Here is a 19,664-nt window from a genome sequence, read left to right on the forward strand (position 1 = left end):
GAAATCTCTGGAGTGATACCGTATTTCTCCGAATCCAATACTTTTTTTCCCCTCAGAATCTCATGCGAAAACTCAAGGGTTGTTCGTTGTTGTATTCGCGGCCTAACAGTAAGTTAATGGATACCGGTACCACTGGCAACTACCGCGGTAACCACGCTGCTTCATTCACACGCGCACAGAACTCATTGACAATAAACGACCGCCTCTTTACTGCACATCGCTACCGGTTGTACAGTGTACAGTGCCTGTGTGTTTCTCAAATCTGCAGAATGGCATCAAAACATGCGACCCTTCGAATTCTTAGAAAAGCCATGGCTACTCAGTGGCAGAGTCATAATAACGCGTCTAATGTACTTGACGATTAGTAAAATTAAGGTTTATAGACAGCAGGAATATTTTCGTGATGGATAGTCGTATTGTAAAGATACGTGGAAAAGGTATTGCCGGCAAATTTGCAACGGGTTCTAGTCGATATTATGATGCCAATTTTAAGTTAATGTTTATTAAACACTCGGAAATGTAGAATAATTGTGCAGCCGCAAGAAAATACGGCATAGGCCTAACTAAAGCCAATATTTGGCGTTAGCGTGAAGACAAACAGCTAAAAAAAATGCGTACTGTACAAAAAATGCATTCAGTGGTCCGCAACAAGGACGATTTAAAGAAGTCGATGATGAAATTGTGAGGTATGTGCACGAAAAACATAAGGGCGGTTGGCCATACCGTGGCGCAATAAACTCGTTCGTTGACTTTCAACGTTTGTGATTAGGCCTATACATCGCTAGCCGTTGAATTTGGCCGCACCCGACAAGCGAGACGTGCGTGTAGCGGTAGCCGGTTATATCTGACGCTGCGTAAAAGGAACAGTTTTATAGACAGCAAGAATAATTTCCAGATGGATCGTTGTATTGTAGAGACGCATGGAATAGGTATTGCCGGAACATTTTCAACGAGTTCTCTTCGGTATTATGATGCCAATGTTAAGTTAATGGTCCTTTAACCCGTGGAAATAAAGAATTTGTGCAGCCGCAAAAACATAATGAAATGCGGCGTGACGAAAGTCAATGTTCGGCGTCTAAAAATAGTCTAAAAATGCTTAGGCCTGTATGATTTTACAAACTTCTTTTTGAGCCTGATTTAAATTTTTTGAAGGAAAAAGTGGGGTTCATCTTGGATTCGGAGAAATACGGAACTATATTTTTTCAGAATGAAATTAAACATACACTTTCATGTAGTATCGGATTACGAAAAATAACAAACAAGTAAGCCGTAGTATGGATATCATCTACGGAAACGCAAGTTTTAAACAAACTGATTACCGTTTCATACCGACTTTAAAGGGCATGAAGAGTTTTCCGACTTTTATACAAAAATCGGATATAACGACAATCCGTTATAGCGAGTAAATTTTTCGCTGTTGTGAATTCTCGCTATAACGGACTTCTACTGTATTTCGATTTGACACCGTATAGTCAACCTGCATATCTGTGAGGATGGGGCCCTATCTAGATGAAATCTAATGCTGAAGACTTTACAAACACCCAGCCTCCAAGTCATAGGAATTAACTAACATAAGTTTAAAACTCCGACCCCACCGGGAATCGAACCCGGGACCCCTTGAACCAAATATATAATATAGCCATGCTAGCCATTTAGCCATGGAGCCAGAATCCATTTTTCCCTAAAGTTTATATTACTGCCAATTATGTTTGTCATCATGTTGTCCTTAGCTGAAATTTTTTGCTAAATTCTATTTCCTAATAAGTTCCTTCATTCTCTTCTTACTTCCACAACCATTCCTGACTACTCCTTTCTACCATGTACCCCCTCAATCTCTTTATTTATCTGTTTAATATAGTGGGTCTTTACCATTACTCCTTACCCTTTGAACTCTGTTATCCCTCGCTCAATTCCAATTTCATTTCCAGCTGTAGGAAGTGAACAACATCAAACAGTCTTACACAGAATCTAATTATATTACATCAAAAATATTTACAACCACAACTCAAACTGAGTTTATATGTGTAATTTTTCATCATGTGATACTTTTCAAAATAGTTTTCAGGATGGAGACCTGGTTGTTTCCAACATGTTTTACAATAGTAAACCATTTTCCTTCTACTCCTTTTCTTGTTTGTGTTGGAACAAACAACACTATCTTTATGTTGCTTTCCTGGAAGCTTGTTGATGATGTGCAGTTTACTGCTGAAGCATTCTTCATTGTCAAAAGTAGATGACCTTTCTCGCCTCTGGCCTTTGTTGCTTACTTTACCATCCAAGTCTTCAATTCTCTGTTGTTGGAGAGATTTGTGTATGGGAATTGTCATGTTTTTCCTAACATGTTATCCTTGTAGAACAAAAAGGAGTTGACTACTGCCACTTCTAATAGCTAGGAGTATAATTTACATCACCATTTCAATTTTTTCACAAGAAAAGCATAGCTTTGATGTGTAATGGTCTGTACGGTCAACTACCCCATTTTTGAGGTCTAATCAGTAACCATATCGGCCTTCTTAAACAGTTCAAAACAGTTTCTATTCTTCCTTTCAACAATGGAAGTTGAGTTGCTGCCAGATGTTGAAAGTATTCAGAATGTGTGGTTATCATGCCATGCCCGTAGGCGACCTATGTGCTATGATGAGGATGAAATGGTGATGAAGACAACACATACACCCAGCCCCCAAGCCAGCGGAATTAACCAATTACGGTTAAAATTCCCGACCATGCCGGGAATCGAATCTGGGACCCCTGTGACCAAAGGCCAGCACACTAACCATTTAGCCATGGAGACGGACACAGAAGCCATCACCATCGGTCATCGGCTTAGATGGGCAGGCCATGTCCATCGTAAGAGTGACAGCAGACTCCCTTTGGAAAATCCTGTATGGTGAACTCAGCACTGGCAAGAAAACTTGTGGTGCTCCTTTGAAGTGATATCAAGATCAACTTAAACAGACAATGAGAAGAGTAGATATAAACCCAAATACTTGGCATACTCTTGCAGTGGATTGTACTCGCTGGCGTGCTACCATCTCAACTGCAATTATACGATTTGAGCAGGAATGTCGCAGAAAGGAAGAGGAAACTCGCCAGAGAAAGAAACAATGTTAAACACTATCATGCTCCCCACCTTCCATTGGATACAACATGTGTGGCCGCATGTTTTATGCAAGAACTGGTCTGATAAGCCATCAGTGCTACCTCCATCAAGTGGACCAATGAATAACGTAACTTCAGGTGATATGAGTATCGGCCACCACTGCCGATGGCAACATGGTGCTCGCTCTTTTTCACTAGACTTTCCAAATTTCTCTTCAGAATTGTTGTAAATAAAAGGATACTCATACATAAACAGAATTAGCCACCAACTCCCACGTGTGACTGTGTAGCTCCACATCAGATCATTCATCACATTGTCAATGAATATGCTAACTGGGTAGTCAACAACGATTTCTTATGGCAACTTCAGAAGCTGTGCAGTGGATTGAGAACCTTGATGTGTATGTATGTATGTTCAATCGTACTAGGGAAATGAGGAGTGAGGTAGTTTCCCGTTGCTTTCCTCACCGAGGCAGAAGTTGCTATTACATATCAGTCTGCCAAGCCCACTGAAATGCATGCACCAACCGACCCTATGAGCAACATTTTCACACCATTCATAGCAAGGACTGGCTGCAGAAGGAATGGCATTACTAGCATCGCTCATACCTCAGTCACTTTCATATTGTCAAAGCCAAGGATAAGACAGAGACAGATCAATGAAAGTAACAAAATTGCTCTAGCCCATACCAGAAGACATAGTGCACTGTAAACACTAGGTCCTGCCAGCAAAGGCTGGAGAACCTTGATATTCAGTTATAATGAACTAGAAACCTTACTCTTTGGCTACTGTTTCTTTGTTGTGTATAGATTACTATATATTTTATTTTTAACATGATGAATGGCAAGCTAACTCTGCCAGTGTATTGTGCTTGTGCCAATCATCAAGTAACAACACTCTATTGCTGGTGCAGAAAAGGATTCTCATATATGGGGTGTTTTACATCATATATACATATTAACTTGACATAAACAAAACTTGATGGCCTCATATAGAGATCAAGTGCAACACTATACTGTTTCACACCACATTTCTCAGTGCGTAAAATGTAACGTGATACCATGTAGCATCACCAAAATTAATGCTCTGTTCTTGGAAACAATGCATATAAACAATAATTGGATAAATTATGTCAAAAATATATTGTACCCTACCAGTAATGATCCCAAAACTCCAGGAACTAAGGCTACTCAGAATATCATATAAGCAGACGCAGTGTTCAAACAGGAGACCTGCCGCTAGGACGATTAGCTAGGCTAGTACAGAACAAAGATAGCCAAGGGATGCAAGATGTAGGAAAAGTCAGAGAAACCATAGAGGAGAAAGAGAAGGAAGTTTGAAATTTCAAATAACCTAACCCTCGCCCTTGAAAACAAGCAGTGGCGCCGACTTTTGGGGGCAAGATGTTTTCTGCCCCCTACCCCCACCCCCCAAAAATGATGGGGCAGAGTGCCATTTGGCCTCCCCCACCCCCACAAAATATTCTTCTCTTACATTTTAAGTCCCCTTAAAACGTGGAGTTTCATGATTTTTGGAGGCTGCAAAGGCATTAAATCTGTAAATCTGGAGAAGGTGGTAGATAGTTTTATATCAAGAACTGACATTAGGAAGTGGGCATTCCTACATTTCCCAATGGAGACTGTTCAGGTGGTAAATCCGGTAGTAGAGCGTTTCACATTTCATATCATAATATACAGTACGGTAATAGGATATTTATTAAAAAAATGTATATACAGTAGAACCCCGTTTATCCGAAATAAAGGAGGGGGAGCCACTTTGGTTGACACATTTCTTCGGATGATACGTGATAAATATTTTCGGAAGTTAAACGTTGGAATAAAAACGCATAAACTCTGTTAAGCAAAGGTGCATACTGTACATTAACATTAAAATGTTTACATAATGTCACTCATTGTCTAAAATCAGTGATTTTCTTCTGAATTTTCTTGGTGCAGCACTGTCGTGCAGCTATGTCATGCCACCGTTTAATCAACAATACATCAGCAGGTGTAGATTCATCGCTTTGTTCAACAAAGCGCAAAGCAATCTGATATAATGAAACCATGTATTTTCCAATGGGGTAAGAAATACATTGGAACTAGAGTATAGAACTGCAAGGCCAGTGGAACGACCTTGGGTGAAAGAAAAATATGAATGGAGAAGGGTCCCTGGACTTTCCTGGTTTCCTAACAGAAGCTGCAGTATAGTCTAAGCAGTAAACAAGATGAAAGTCCCTCAACTGAAATAATGTTAACCACAGTCTACATAATCTTCATGAATAATGATAATAATAATAATAATAATAATAATAATAATAATAATAATAATAATAATAATAATAATAATAATAATAATAATAATAATAATAATAATAATAATAATAATAATTTTTTCTGCTTCTTCAAGAAACTGTATCATGGAACAAACTAGAGGATAAGAAACTGTTCTGATTTATGGTACACGTTTATTCTGGCATAAGTCATAATATAAAAATAGGGTTTGCCTAGTAGCTCTCAGCACATATAGCAAGAGAATTACTAATATCAATGGCTAAGAACAACAGGGTAAAAACAAAGCATTAAAATACCATTTTGCCAGAGCATTTCAGTTAAGCCAGGTTTCAGTTAAATGAAGTTCGGTTAAGCAGGGTTCTACTGTATGAAGCAAGTTCTAATTTTTTAAAACTTGTGATTATTTTTGACAATTTTGTGCATAAAACATTCCTTCAAAATACTTACTGTATTTATGAATCAAATTCAATTTTTCTGTTTACTTCTGAGTACTATTGAAAACTCCGTACATAAGGCTCATTCAAAAATGTATTTGAAAAACAAGCTCTATTATTATTATTATTATTCTGTTTTTCTGTTTGTTTGTGAATATTGTTATTACATAGGAATGTTTTCATTAATAGTTGTTCCTCATTTCACATGCCTGTGTTCATGTTAATCATGCCCCCCCCCCCCCACTATGCCAATATGACAACAGTCTTTTAGCCCCGCCAGAGTATGAGGAGAGCCAAATATTTATGATATATCTGGATTTAGAAATAGTGAAAAGAAATAGAAGTCCAAACCCTGGAGGGAATAATTAGTGGAAATTATTAATGACATAAAATGTGATAAGTGTAAGATCTGTTAAATCTTGGATCAAGTGTTAAATTCCCCTTCCCCCCAAAATCGAAATGGTGGTCACAAGTACCATCTACACTAGAAATTATAGCTCTTGACCTGTAACCGATGGAGAAATTCCAAAAAGTTGCAACATCTAACATTTTACCCCCGAAATATATTGAAATATACATACAATTTTAACGATGGTGTAAGCCATCGTTTTAAGGCATTTGTCACTAAACATTAAGGTCAGTCAGTCAGTCAGTCAGTCAGTCAGTCAGTCAGTCAGTCAGTCAGTCAGTCAGTCAGTTAGTCAGTCAGTCAGTCAGTCAGTCAGTCAGTCAGACATGCAGTTTTATATAATTTAGATATGAAGAGCGAGAGATATGCACATTCACAAATGCAGACCTTCATTTAGAAAATTAATATAGAGAAATGGTATGTTGTATCGACAAATGGATCGCAATACCAGACGGTTCATTTAGTGGCCTATGTGTTTGGTCCTGTGACATTTTCTTGTATATTGATGATTTATAGTATAGATAGAGGTAAACATTTCAACCTGGGGCAAATTTCACACGTTTTTCACAAGTTGAGAAATTATTTTGCCAACCTAGCAAACCGCTGCAGTCTAACAGACTACTACATGATACATAGTTTGGATATCAAAGATTTGTACTCCAACATTCCTATTGTAGATACGATAAAAATAGTAAGAAAGAATTTAATGCAACACAGCAAATTAAGCAAAGTGGAAATTGAAGAATTTTTAACATTACTAGAGTTTACTTTGGAAAATAACTATTTTGTTTTTGACAACAAAATTTACAAACAGTCTAAAGGCCTAGCAATGGGTTCGCCGGCTTCAGGTATTTTAGCTAACATATTCATGGATTACATGGAATATAATAAAATAGTGGCTAAAATAGATGGATTGATTACATGGTTGAGATACGTCGATGATATATTTGTTATTATCGATGAACGAAAGGTTAAACCTGATGGTATATTACAGTATTTAAATACTTTGGATAGACAAGTGCATTTTACGATGGAATCTGAAAATGATAGGACTTTAAATTATTTAGATTTGACAGTTACTAGAAATTATGGTCATTTTGATTTTCAAATTTTCAGAAAAGCTACTCAAACAGATACTATTATCAGAAATGACTCCAATCATCCAGGTCAACATAAAAAGGCAACATTTTACAGTTTAATTAATAGAGCTATGAACATACCTGTCTAAGAAGAATCATAATAGAGAGAGAAATATAATCCATCAAATCGCTCGTAGCAACGGATATTCCAACAGATTTATTAATAGAATGATAAATAAAGTGAAAAATGAACCTAAAACAACTTTAATTAAAGAGCGAAAAGAGAAAAAGAAATTCGTAGTTCTAACTTTTCGAAATAAGCACTTTTATCAACTGGCTAAAATTTTCAGGCAAAAGAACATCAATGTCACATACAAAATGGATAATAATACTAATAAGATAATTTTCAATTCAGATAAAATAGAGAATAAATGTATATTTAATAAATCAGGAATTTACAAATTAACATGCCAAACATGTAAACAATGATACATAGGACAGTCCGGAAGAAGTTTGGCTATAAGGTACAAAGAACACATTAATGCGGTCAAACATAAAAGATATTCGGCAATGGGAGAACATATGGTTGAAATGAATCATAAATTTACAGACATTTCCAATGACATGAAATTATTACATTCGACCAAAAAGGGAAAACTGATTAATGTTTTGGAAAATTTAGAAATTTACCTTACACAAAAATGTAATTCTGAATCAAGTTTAAATGTGAAAAGTACAGAAGATAACCCACTGTTTAGGCTAGCATATAATCATTTAAGGAACAAAAAGAAGAAGAAAAGAAGAAAAACTTGAAGATCCTAAATTTGTGTAGTGTTCTCATTCAGTTCAACCAAAATTGTATGTATTGATCATTTTTATAATATTTAATAAGTTCTCTTTAGTCTTTGATATGATGTATTGGGACACAATACTCCTTCAAATTGTAAAACAAAAGATTGTGTCATATTGTGTTATTCTTTGATCTAACCACTGATGAAGGGAATGGTTGAGATTTCCCAAAACATGTATGGTTTAATTAATAATGTTTCTTTCATTTAATGAGTGTATTGATCAAGGCGGATTTAAATAAACGCACGACTGTCACAGCTCTATCCGATACTGAATAAAAGATCCAGTATTAACAAGCGAGTAGCAATAAACATGTACAAGGCCCTAATTAGGCCGATAATAACGTACGCAGCTCCCGCCTGGGGCTACACTGCTATGACGAACCTGGATAAGCTGGAACTAATACAAAACAAATGCATTCGAGCAGCGGCTAGACTCCCGTATGACACACCAATACGCCACCTACGCGCAATTGCGAAAGTCAGCTCGATAAGGCAACACATACGAAAGCAAACACTCCGAATGTACAAGAAGTCATGGGGTAGTAAGGTCAACCCACTAGTCAGTGGAACAGGACGCTATGACGTCGACCTATACACCAAATACCCCACACCGAAACACATTCTGTTCAGGCACAGGGCCAGGAGGCTGGGGGCCCAAAACCGCCCTCGCTCTTAAACTGACACCAACTCACTACACCGCACCACTTAACACTATGCACACACACCACAACACCTGTATATATGTGCATGCTTGTTTACTACCTACATCCTTGTCCTAGATTATATTATTACTATGTTACAGATTTAGCCAAGCGAGGGAGGATTGAGAGAAGAAATACAACACGACGAAGGCAACACAGCCAAGAAAGAGACGATCCAATCCAACCCCGCCTCCACCAGCGACAAAGGAGTGGACGAAAAACCCACCCCTGCTAATACCATTAACTATTAATCTACTAATTGTACTTGTACTTGTTCTACAGGACACGAGAGCGGAAAAGCGGCCCGCACTCTACAGAAGAAAAGTAATAATGTATATATAATAGGATGTGTGTATATATGTGTATATATTTACAGAGACAAGTGTGTGACACCAACACCGCAAAGAAAGGACGTCATCAGGCGGGAAAGAAGATGCCCCTTACAACAAGTAAGGCTTGGCACTACTCCCCTTCTCCTTAAAAGGAGACTTGGCACCAGGGACTGCTGGCTGCTGGGCCAAGGGACTAACCTGTGGCCCAAAGCCCAGACGCCAGCGGACCCGAGCCGCACCAGGCAGTGACAAGTAGGACTGATCCCCCATAATAATTGACAAAAGCTAGGTAAATGGTTATGATTGCATGACACATATTCCTAACTAACACAGCCTCTGGTCTTTATCCAGCCCACATCCTTGCATGTGCTATCAAAAGATGTCAGGTTTTACATGTAGGCTCTTTCTTCTTTCTGCCTATGTGGTTTTTCCCTGACCCTTCAATACCATACTTCAACATCATATACCTAACACAATCTCGCCTGGTAATGTGTCTGACATGGAAACAGGCAGATACTCCTTGTATCACTTCCCACTCTACCCAGCTATCTCTTTTCTACTTAGAAATTAATAGCATGTTGGAGGCCATGTAGATTGAGTCGATGGTCACGGCGGGGGAGCGGGCTACGGGGGCCCCTGTAAAAAAAAAAAAAAAAAAAAAAAGGATTGGGAGCAGTTGCAGCTGGGACAACACAGTCTTCACACAGTTGCACACTACCGGTCAGGTCGATCACATTGCTGCGTAAGGTGAGTACTCTTTTTCTTTTTCTTCGATTTCCTCCCTTTCTTAAAGAACCTCGCATTAATTTAATTTTCTATTCTCATCATCAGGTTCCATTGGTTCCATCTTGGATTGGGAATTTCACTTCTCATCATATGCAGAACTCTTTGTATGATAAGAAGTCGCTTATATTCAGCCTGCATACATTTTCTGAATCGTAAATATTGGACTTTAAGCAAGATAGATACCCTCTGCGCCAATGTTGTACATAACATATATTCAATATTTGACAGAAGATGTACCGGTAATGGAATGATAGAATTCACTAGAAGCATCTGGACTTTATAATCAGACCGGCATTTTATACCTTATCACTAGGCAATTTTAATGTATATATAAAGTGCAATATTTCAACCATTATTGTAAATAATCGATGTGGTACTATATTTATATTCTCACTGCAGAATGTGAACTTGAACATTTCAATATCTATTGATCAGTACCACGATATAATTTTATCTTACATAACATTTCATGCATTTCACCATTTTATATACCGTACATGTTATCACATTACACATTTTGCTCATTTGATTAATTTTATCAATTTAAGTCAAAATATTGTTCCTGGATTTCAACATATAAAAAGTATATCTTATTTAGGCTGATGATGACCCACACAGAATCGAAACTAGTCCCCTAATACACTGTAATGTATACATAGGCATTACAATTACTGTATAGTATTGAGCAGGTGGATTAAAACTTTGTCAATTAAATTATAGGTACTCTTAATTCAATACGGAACCAATAATGAAATTCATAAGCTTGAACTTAGATTAGGCTGAAATTTGAGTACTGAGTAATATTTCCACATATTCCTTTCATTTGCCCATATATAAATGGCAGCTAGCAAAATGAAAGTTGGTTTACGTATGTCCAATGGACGTGGCAATTGGCCTGCTGATTTTGTGATTCTACCTGTCTTATAAGTGTTTCAAGCAGTAATATAATATATGAAAAAGAAACAAAATTGTTTGCTGGTGAACAGTTGGGGCAAAGTGATTGAGAGTATTCTTATAATATGACCAATTATGGGCTGTTGCTGTGTGACAGACAAGCACAGCCATACAAGGATTCTTTCCCTACTGTGACATGCAATATGAAAGAGGTAGCCTCATCCTCATTCATTTTAAAAACTATAAGGCTGTACCAGATTTAATATTGGCAGTTTAAGAATCTGTGAAGTAATGTATGTGTGACATACAACTTTAATGCTGACTGTATTGATTTGAATACTCAAATATACATCATGATCTAAAACAGCTGGCCCTCTGTACAATACAAGAAAGATATCCGTCTAATCAATGGCTAAAAATATATACAGATGGCTCACAGGAAAAGGAAAACAGAACTGGGGCAGGAATACATTCATGTCTCTTCTCACCCCACTTTCCAGAGGCCAAAACAAATTTTGATGCAGAGATAAAAGCAATTTCCCATGCACTAAAACAGTTATTAGGCAGAAACATTGATTACCAAATTAAGAACAAATTGATTCCCAAGGTGGGAAAAGCAGAATTTATATTTTCAGACTATGGGTCATAATTCACATCAGCAGCATTTAAAAAAGATATTGACCCATTTAAATTAGGCATATCATTTGGAGAGCAATGCCACTAAAAGAATCATGCAAGAAATTGTGAATTTTTGCAGTATACACTGCCTACGCCAACACTCGAATTGGTTTGATATGTTACCCATCATTTATGACAGTATCAATAACACCATCCACCGAGTCAACAGGCAAAATTCCACTCATAGTCCATTTTAAGTATCCCAAGTGACCATGGCATGATTTATTACCATGTCCCAGAGATCCAAGGCCCTTGCAGGAGATAAGTAAGTATCTGTGAAACAGCTCAGCATTTGAAAGCACAGGCAGACCACAGGATGAGGCATCTTAGGAACTACAGGTTTTACCAAATATTAAGGGTAGGAGAATTAGTGCTAGTGGTGGTGGTGGTGGTGGTGGTGGTAGTGGTAGTGGTGCTTTTTGTTTTAAGAGGATGTACAACTAGGTAATCATCCTCTGTGGTAGTGAAGAGATTCACTACATTTGACCCTCTGGCAAAAGATCTTTCTGCCCTGAACAAAAGAGTGATGCATCTTCCTGATACAGACCCCAAAACTCCAGGGACTAAGACCATTCAAAATATCATATAAGGAGACACAGTGTTTGAACAGGAGGCGTGCCGCTAGAATGGTTGGCTAGGCTAGTGCAGAACAAAGGCAGCCTAGGGATGTAAGTTGCAGGAAAAGATGGAGAAATTCTAGAGAAGAAAGAGAAGGAAGATAGTTTGAAATTTCAAACAATTCAACCCTCATGAACAAGGGAGCAGTTGAATACTTTATTGCCAATGTTACAACTAACTTTCAGGCCGGCCAAAGTATGAGGAGATATGATACAATGTATCTGGATTTAGAAATAGTCCAAACCTCAGAGGAAATAATTAGTGAAAATTATTAATGACATAAAATGTGATAAGTGTAAGCTCTGTTAAATCTAGGTTAACTGTATGTTCATTGGGAGAAAGTTAACCAGATGTTCCCAATAAAGCATGGATAGCCACAGGGAGTACCAGAGTTACAGTGGAGATAGCATATCCATGCTACCCTCAATAATTCATTGTCTGGGAATTTGGCCATCAGATTCCGTGCATGCCATCATCTAAAACTCTTGAGAACCATAATCTGTGTGACCTGCCAAGTTTTTAAGAAATGTAACAATGGAGCTATCCTCAGGAAGGGCGACTGTCTTGAGTCATGTCACTAACCGTCCCTATTTTCAAATAAAAGAAGGCAGAACCAAGCTGAAGTTTTCAGTCTTGTTCAGTCTTGGAGAGAACTTTGTTGTCACCATTATGTTCAGTACTACTCATTTTTGGAGAGGACATTTTTTGTCAACGTTACATTCAGCCTTAGAGTTCGTTTGAAAATTTCAGTCATGGAGAGAACTTTGTTGAACTTAACACATCTGTTGAATACCAAGCAATTTGGCCATTCAGTTAGGGTCATGCAACTCTGATCTTGCATTCAGGAGAGAGTGGGTTCAAACCTCACTGTCAGCAACTCTGAAGATGGTTTTCCATGGTTTCCTATTTTCACACCAGGCATATGCTGGGGCTGTACTTTAATTAAGGCCATGGCAACTTCCTTTGCACTCCTAGCCCTTTCCTATCCTATTGTTGCCATAAAACCTGTTTATGTTGGTGCAACGTATAACAAATTGTAAAAAGAAAAAAAAGTCTGTTAAGTGCTGAGTTGGAATTGACTCGGTTGGAAATTTCATGGAGTGTTCAGTGTGCAATCTCAGGCTTTGTTTTGGAAGTAGACATGGAACAATGAGAGATGAGTACTGTTACTGAATAATAATAATAATAATAATAATAATAATAATAATAATAATAATAATAATAATAATAATAATAATAATAATAATAATAATAATAATAATAATAATAATAATAATAATAATATATAATATAATATAATATAATATAATATAATATAATATAATATAATATTTATTTATTTACATAGTGTACGCCTACATTGGAGCACTTAAATCAAACCCAAATACATTTACGTTAACAAAGAATTAACTGAAGATTTAGCTTGCATCATCTTCTTCCTTTCCCAAAACCTCTTCATTCTGGCTGACCTGGCTGCCCTTTCTTCATCAGATATGACATATTGTTTGTGTTGTACAGTGGGTGGGGGCAGTAGAATAACACCCACGGTATCCCCTGCCTGTCATAAGAGGCAACTAAAAGGGGCCCCACGGGCTCTGAACTTTGGAGTGTGGGTTGGCGACCACGGGGCCCTTAGCTGAGTCCTGGTATTGCTTCCACTTACTTGTGCCAGGCTCCTCACTTTCATCTATCCTATCTGACCTCTCTTGGTCAACTCTTGTTCTTTTCCGACCCCTACGCTATAAGGTTTGCGAGGGCTAGGGAGTCTTTCATTTTCACGCCTTTCGTGGCCCTTGTCTTCCTATGGCCGATATCTTCATTTTTCGAAGTGTCGGATCCCTTCTATTTTTTTCCACTCCACAAATTCATCATTCATCAATCCATATTTCATTAATCATCCTTCCAGATCACATCTGGAATGGTAAACCCTGACTACGGTCAGAAACATTGATCATTGATCAGATAATCAGCCAAATATAATATAATATAATATAATATAATTATTATAATTATTGTTGTTGTTGTTGTTGTTGTTGTTGTTGTTGTGACATCAGTATGGCCTCTACCTGAGATCGAATTCCTGCTTCATCAACTGTCAGCGGTGTAATCTAACAAAGACTGCTTAAATCCGTCCGTCCATCCATCCATCCATCCATCCATCCATCCATCCATCCATCCATCCATCCATCCATCCATCCATCCATCCATCCATCCATCCATCCATCCATCCATTTGCTTCTTTTAACAAGTTAGCTTGTGGTTTAGTGTCTTTTGTTTCCTATCTAATATAGTAGTCAGTTTATTGTCAGTGTGCCTAAGAAAAGAACTCCATTTGAGTGGAAATGAATAATGTGAGATGGTCAAATGCGTCTGGTATAATTGCAAATTTAGGAGTGATTTTTTCCTTGTACATTTGTTTAATTTCATTTCTTAGCCATATGTTGTTTACTTTATTTTGGGTGCCATTTGACTTTTGGTTTAGAATGTTTTTCCTTTGTAGTGGTTTAAGAAACTTAGGTATTAGTCCTACTTTCAAGCAGTCTTTAAGAAACTTTATGTCTTTTGAGATTTTACCGACCTCAAAATCAAATCAAAATCTCTTTATTTGCAAATGAGGTGTTTACCTCGGTGGCAAATGGTACAGTAAAATACATTATTGTCAAGCACTAAATATTAAATTAACAAGAGAATAAAATTTTCCTATAATACAATATTATATAATTTACGCTAACAATTTTTTCTATTAAACACACAGCTCATCCTTAATAAATTTACCTTGGTTACAAAATTCTACTTATATCTCCTGTACTACTTACAAATACAGTCATCTGATATACAGTACGTGGAATTACTTCAAATGATACTGTACAACTGGTATAAGATTAAAATTTACATTGCATTTATTTACTTTTTCTTTTCTTTACCCATTCTGGAACCTAAGTAGCATAACGACCTGCTGCGTCTTAACCAGAGCCCCTTTTACCACCACTTTTCAGAGTTCCTGAAGAGCCTTCACAGCTACCGTAGCAGTCCCAGGGCCCTCAAAGTCCCCACTGTACTTCACCCCTACAGGCAGTCCCCTACTTTGGCTGTCCAAACTCCTTAGAACAGGGGATGGAATTAATTTATTCACACACATTTTTTATTTACATTAACCTGCACTGGTCGAATGCCCTCTAACATTTCATTTATTTTCTCTGTTGCTGTTTATTCTCTTCTTGAATATCTGTACAGATTTTGGAAAAGGATCAAACACTACCCCTGGTAAACTGTTCCACTCCTTCACACCCTTCCCAATGAATGAAAATTTACCCCAATCGCTTCTGCTAAAATTCCTTCTAATTTTATATTTGTGGTCAGTCCTGCTGATATAATTATTTTCCAACTGAAGCCTCTCACGGATATCTCCCCATGCTGCTTCTCCTGTATAGGCTCTATATAAACCTATAAGTCTAGTTTTCTCCCTTCTCTTACTTAAAGTTTTCCACCCTAGTTCCTTTAACATTTCTGACACACTACTCTTTCTCCTGAAATCCCCTGTTACAAATCTTGCTGCTTTCCTCTGCACACTATCTATTTCTTTTATTAGGTATTCTTGGTGAGGATCCCAAACACTGTTTGCATATTCCAATAATGGACGAACCATACTCAAGTAACTTTTCTCTTTTAATTCTTTGTTGCATCCTTTAAGTAGCCTCATTATGACATGTATGCCTCTGTATGCTTTCCCAACAATGTCATCCACATGACCCTTCCAGTGCAAATTACTTTCAAATCTTACACCTAAGTATTTGCACTTGCCATCTTTTAGGATAACTACCCCATCCAAAGTATATTCAAATTCAGTTTTAAAACTCCTGTTTGTAAATGTTGTAACAGTTGATTTGCCTCCATTAACCTTCATATTATTCTCTTCAACCCATTGTTGGATACTCTCAAGGTCCCTTTGTAATTCTAAACAATCCTCAATGTTGTTTATTTCCCTATAAACAATTATGTCATCTGCATACAATCTTATTTTTGATGTTATATTGTTCCCTAAATCATTTACGTATATTAAGAAAAGTAACGGACCGATTATACTACCCTGTGCAATTCTCTTCCAAACTTTCTCTTCCTGCGATACGTTAATTCCTACTTTGACTTTCTGAACCCTTGAATTTAGAAATGTTTTAACCCAACGTGTAACCCTTACGTCCAATCCTATTCCCTCCAATTTCTTTAATAATATTCCATGTTCCACTCTATCAAAGGCTTTGGAAAGATCTATGGCTATGCAATCTAACTGGCCTCCTGAATCTAACTGATCTGATATGTCCTGCTGAAATCCCACCAGTTGTGCCTCACAAGAAAATTTCTTTCTAAATCCATACTTGCTCCTCATGAACCAATGTTTATCATCACATATCCCTCTGATGTACTTTGATATTAAACTCTCCAGTATTTTACAAACTATACTGGTCAGGCTGATTGGTCTGTAGTTCTCTGGTTTCCTTTTATCACCCTTTCCTTTATAAATTGGTATTATTATAGATTCCTTCCATTCGTTTGGTATTACACTATTATTTATGACATAGTCAAAGAGAAATCTTAAATAAGGCACTATGTACCACCCCATTGTCTTTATCACCTCCCCAGTAATTTGATCACTTCCTGCTGCTTTTCCTTACTGAAGCAGTTGGATTTCTCTGAAAATAACTTCATTTGTGAACAAGAAGCTTCTTGTTTCCCTCTGTAACTTCTGTTTCGGTTTCCAACTCCTGATAATCATCTACTGAATCTCTAAATTCCCTACTAAAGAGGTTTGCTTTCTCAGTATCTGTTAAATAGTGTTCACCCCCTTCTCCCACCATTGTAGGAATTTGGATTCCTTTTCCTTTTTGATTCCTGATGTATGAATACAGCTTTTTCCATTTCCCTTTGTGGTCATTATGCTCTTGAAGAATGCCATTCATATAATTCTCTTTTGCTTCCTTTTTCACTCTATTCAGTTCCCTCATTAGCTGTTTTCTACTTTCTCTACTCTCCCTACCTTCTTTGATTTTCCTGTTTACTATTCTACATTTTCTTTTTAATTTTCTTATTTCCCTTGTATAATAAACAGGGTCTGAGGTCATTTTACCCTTCTTAACAGGTACAAATCTTTATTCTACGGTTCAAATACTTATTCATTTTAACATTTGCCTCGTTGGCCTTGATATTACACATGATAAAAATAATTTTTGGATCCGTATTCAAAGTATTTGTATGAAATGACACTAGTATGTTTTTATTGTTTACCCACTTATTCAATACAATAAAATCTCAAAAGTTAGGACTTTGTCCTTATCAAAATTGTCAACTTAAAATTAATACACCCAGCATTCAAACTAATATTATCTCAAAACGAACCACACCATATGCAAATTCTTCAAATTTATAAGCACATAAATGTAAAATTATTATTATTATTATTATTATTATTATTATTATTATTATTATTATTATTATTATTATTATTATTGATTTAAGCCCACTAAGGAGCGCTGGTGACTAGTTCTTCCTCGATGCTCTTCTTTGTTCCCAATATCTCTTGAGCCCTGCTGATAATTTCTCCTTTCTCTCCTGTGAAAGGGGCTTCCGACTTCTAGGAACTCTAGGTGGTGGGGTCCAAGACTGTACCATAGCACAAAATTTGGAACGATCTTCTATATCAATATCTGAAATCCCAGCCGAATCCAAGTCCTTCTGTACTTCATTAAGCCACAAGCTTCCAGTCTTGTAGCTTTTAACCAAAGAAAAGATCTTCTTGGTAAGCCTGTTGCTGTCCATTCGTTGTAGGTGTCCATAGAACTTAAGCCTCCTACGTCGCATGCTGGTATTGGCTGATTCTAACTGTCGATACAGCTCAGAGTTCGATTTAAGTCTGTAGGTTCCATCTGGGAGCAATCTCGGTCCATGAATTTTCCTGAGGATACGTCTTTCGGCTTTCTCTAGATCATCCATGGTGCCTTTTTTGTTCATCAGGAGGGTCTCTGAGGCATACAAAAACTGTGGTCTGACAACAGTTTTGTAATGATAGATCTTAGCATTTTTCGAAATGCACCTCTTATTATAATGGTTGTGGGATAGTTGGTACGCTGCATTGAGTTTGTTACATCTTTCTAGGATGGATGTACCGTCTCTACCATTGGGGTGGACCCATTCACCAAGATAGCGGAAGCGATTGACTTTCCCAATCGTTCCATGTATGGTCGTCAAAGGGGGGTTATCGGGATGCCGAGTCTCAAAGTACTTAGTTTTGTCATACGATATGTGTAATCCAGCCTTCACCGCTATCTCGTGCAGGGCTTCAATAGCAATGACAGCATCCTTAGAGTTGTTGGTTAGGATTGCAATGTCATCTGCGAATGCTAGGCACCTGATCTCAATCTTTCGAGTCCCGGCTCCAATGGCAACTGGTTTGATTTCTAGATTCCTCAGTGTACATTTCCAGTTCTTGATGACTTTATCAAGCACTAGATTAAACAGAATGGGTGAGAGGCCATCACCCTGCCGTACTCCAGTTTTTATCTTGAAAGTCCGAGATAGTTCTCCCCTGAACTTCACCTTAGATGTTGTATCCGTAAGAGTCTGTTGGATGAGGGTGCGTGTGTTGTAATCAACACCTCGTTCTTGCAGTACGGAGAAGAGTGTCCGGCGGTCGATGGAATCATAAGCTTTTTTAAAGTCGACGAAAACCACAGCGATGTTCATACTCCTTACTTGTTTTAGTTAGAGAATGGTTTTTAGGTTGAAGATCTGCTCGGTACAAGACCGTCCCCGCCGAAATCCTCCTTGATATTCACCAATCGTTCGATCACATTGGCTTTCTACATTGTCCAGTAAAATCCTTGACAGCACTTTGTATGCTACTGACAGCAGAGATATCCCTCGGTAGTTGTTGACATCACTGCGGTCACCTTTTTTATGTAAAGGGTGTATGATAGCTGATTTCCAGTCATCAGGGATCCTGCCAGTCTCCCAGCAATCGATCAAGATCTGGTGTATGGCCTCTGTGATCTTATTTCCACCTGCTTTTAGAGCTTCCGCAATGATGCCATCTTCCCCGGGTGCTTTGCAGTTCTTAAGATGTCCGATGGCATTAGCAACTTGCTGCATTGTTGGTGGGTTAGATGGGAGGTGTATCTCTGGAGGATCTTCAACAGGTAATCTTTCCGTGGGCTCTTCGCAATTGAGCAGCTGCTCAAAGTAGTTTGCCAAAAGTTCCACGTTCTGGCTGTTGCAGGTGACCAACTCCCCGTCTGTATTCTTAAAGTGAAGACATTGTGGTTTATAACCTGAAAGTTCCTCTTTGAAGGCCCGATAAAAGTTTCTGGTGTTGTACATTTTGAATTCTTCATCTAACTTCTCCAGTCTTGACCGATCGTAAGATCTTTTCACACGTCTGATGGTCTTACTCGACAGTTTCCGCATCATTCTGAAATTCTCCCAATCTTCCTTTCGTTTAGT

Source organism: Anabrus simplex, chromosome 1 (genome assembly GCF_040414725.1).
Source record: "Anabrus simplex isolate iqAnaSimp1 chromosome 1, ASM4041472v1, whole genome shotgun sequence".
NCBI lineage: Eukaryota > Metazoa > Arthropoda > Insecta > Orthoptera > Tettigoniidae > Anabrus > Anabrus simplex.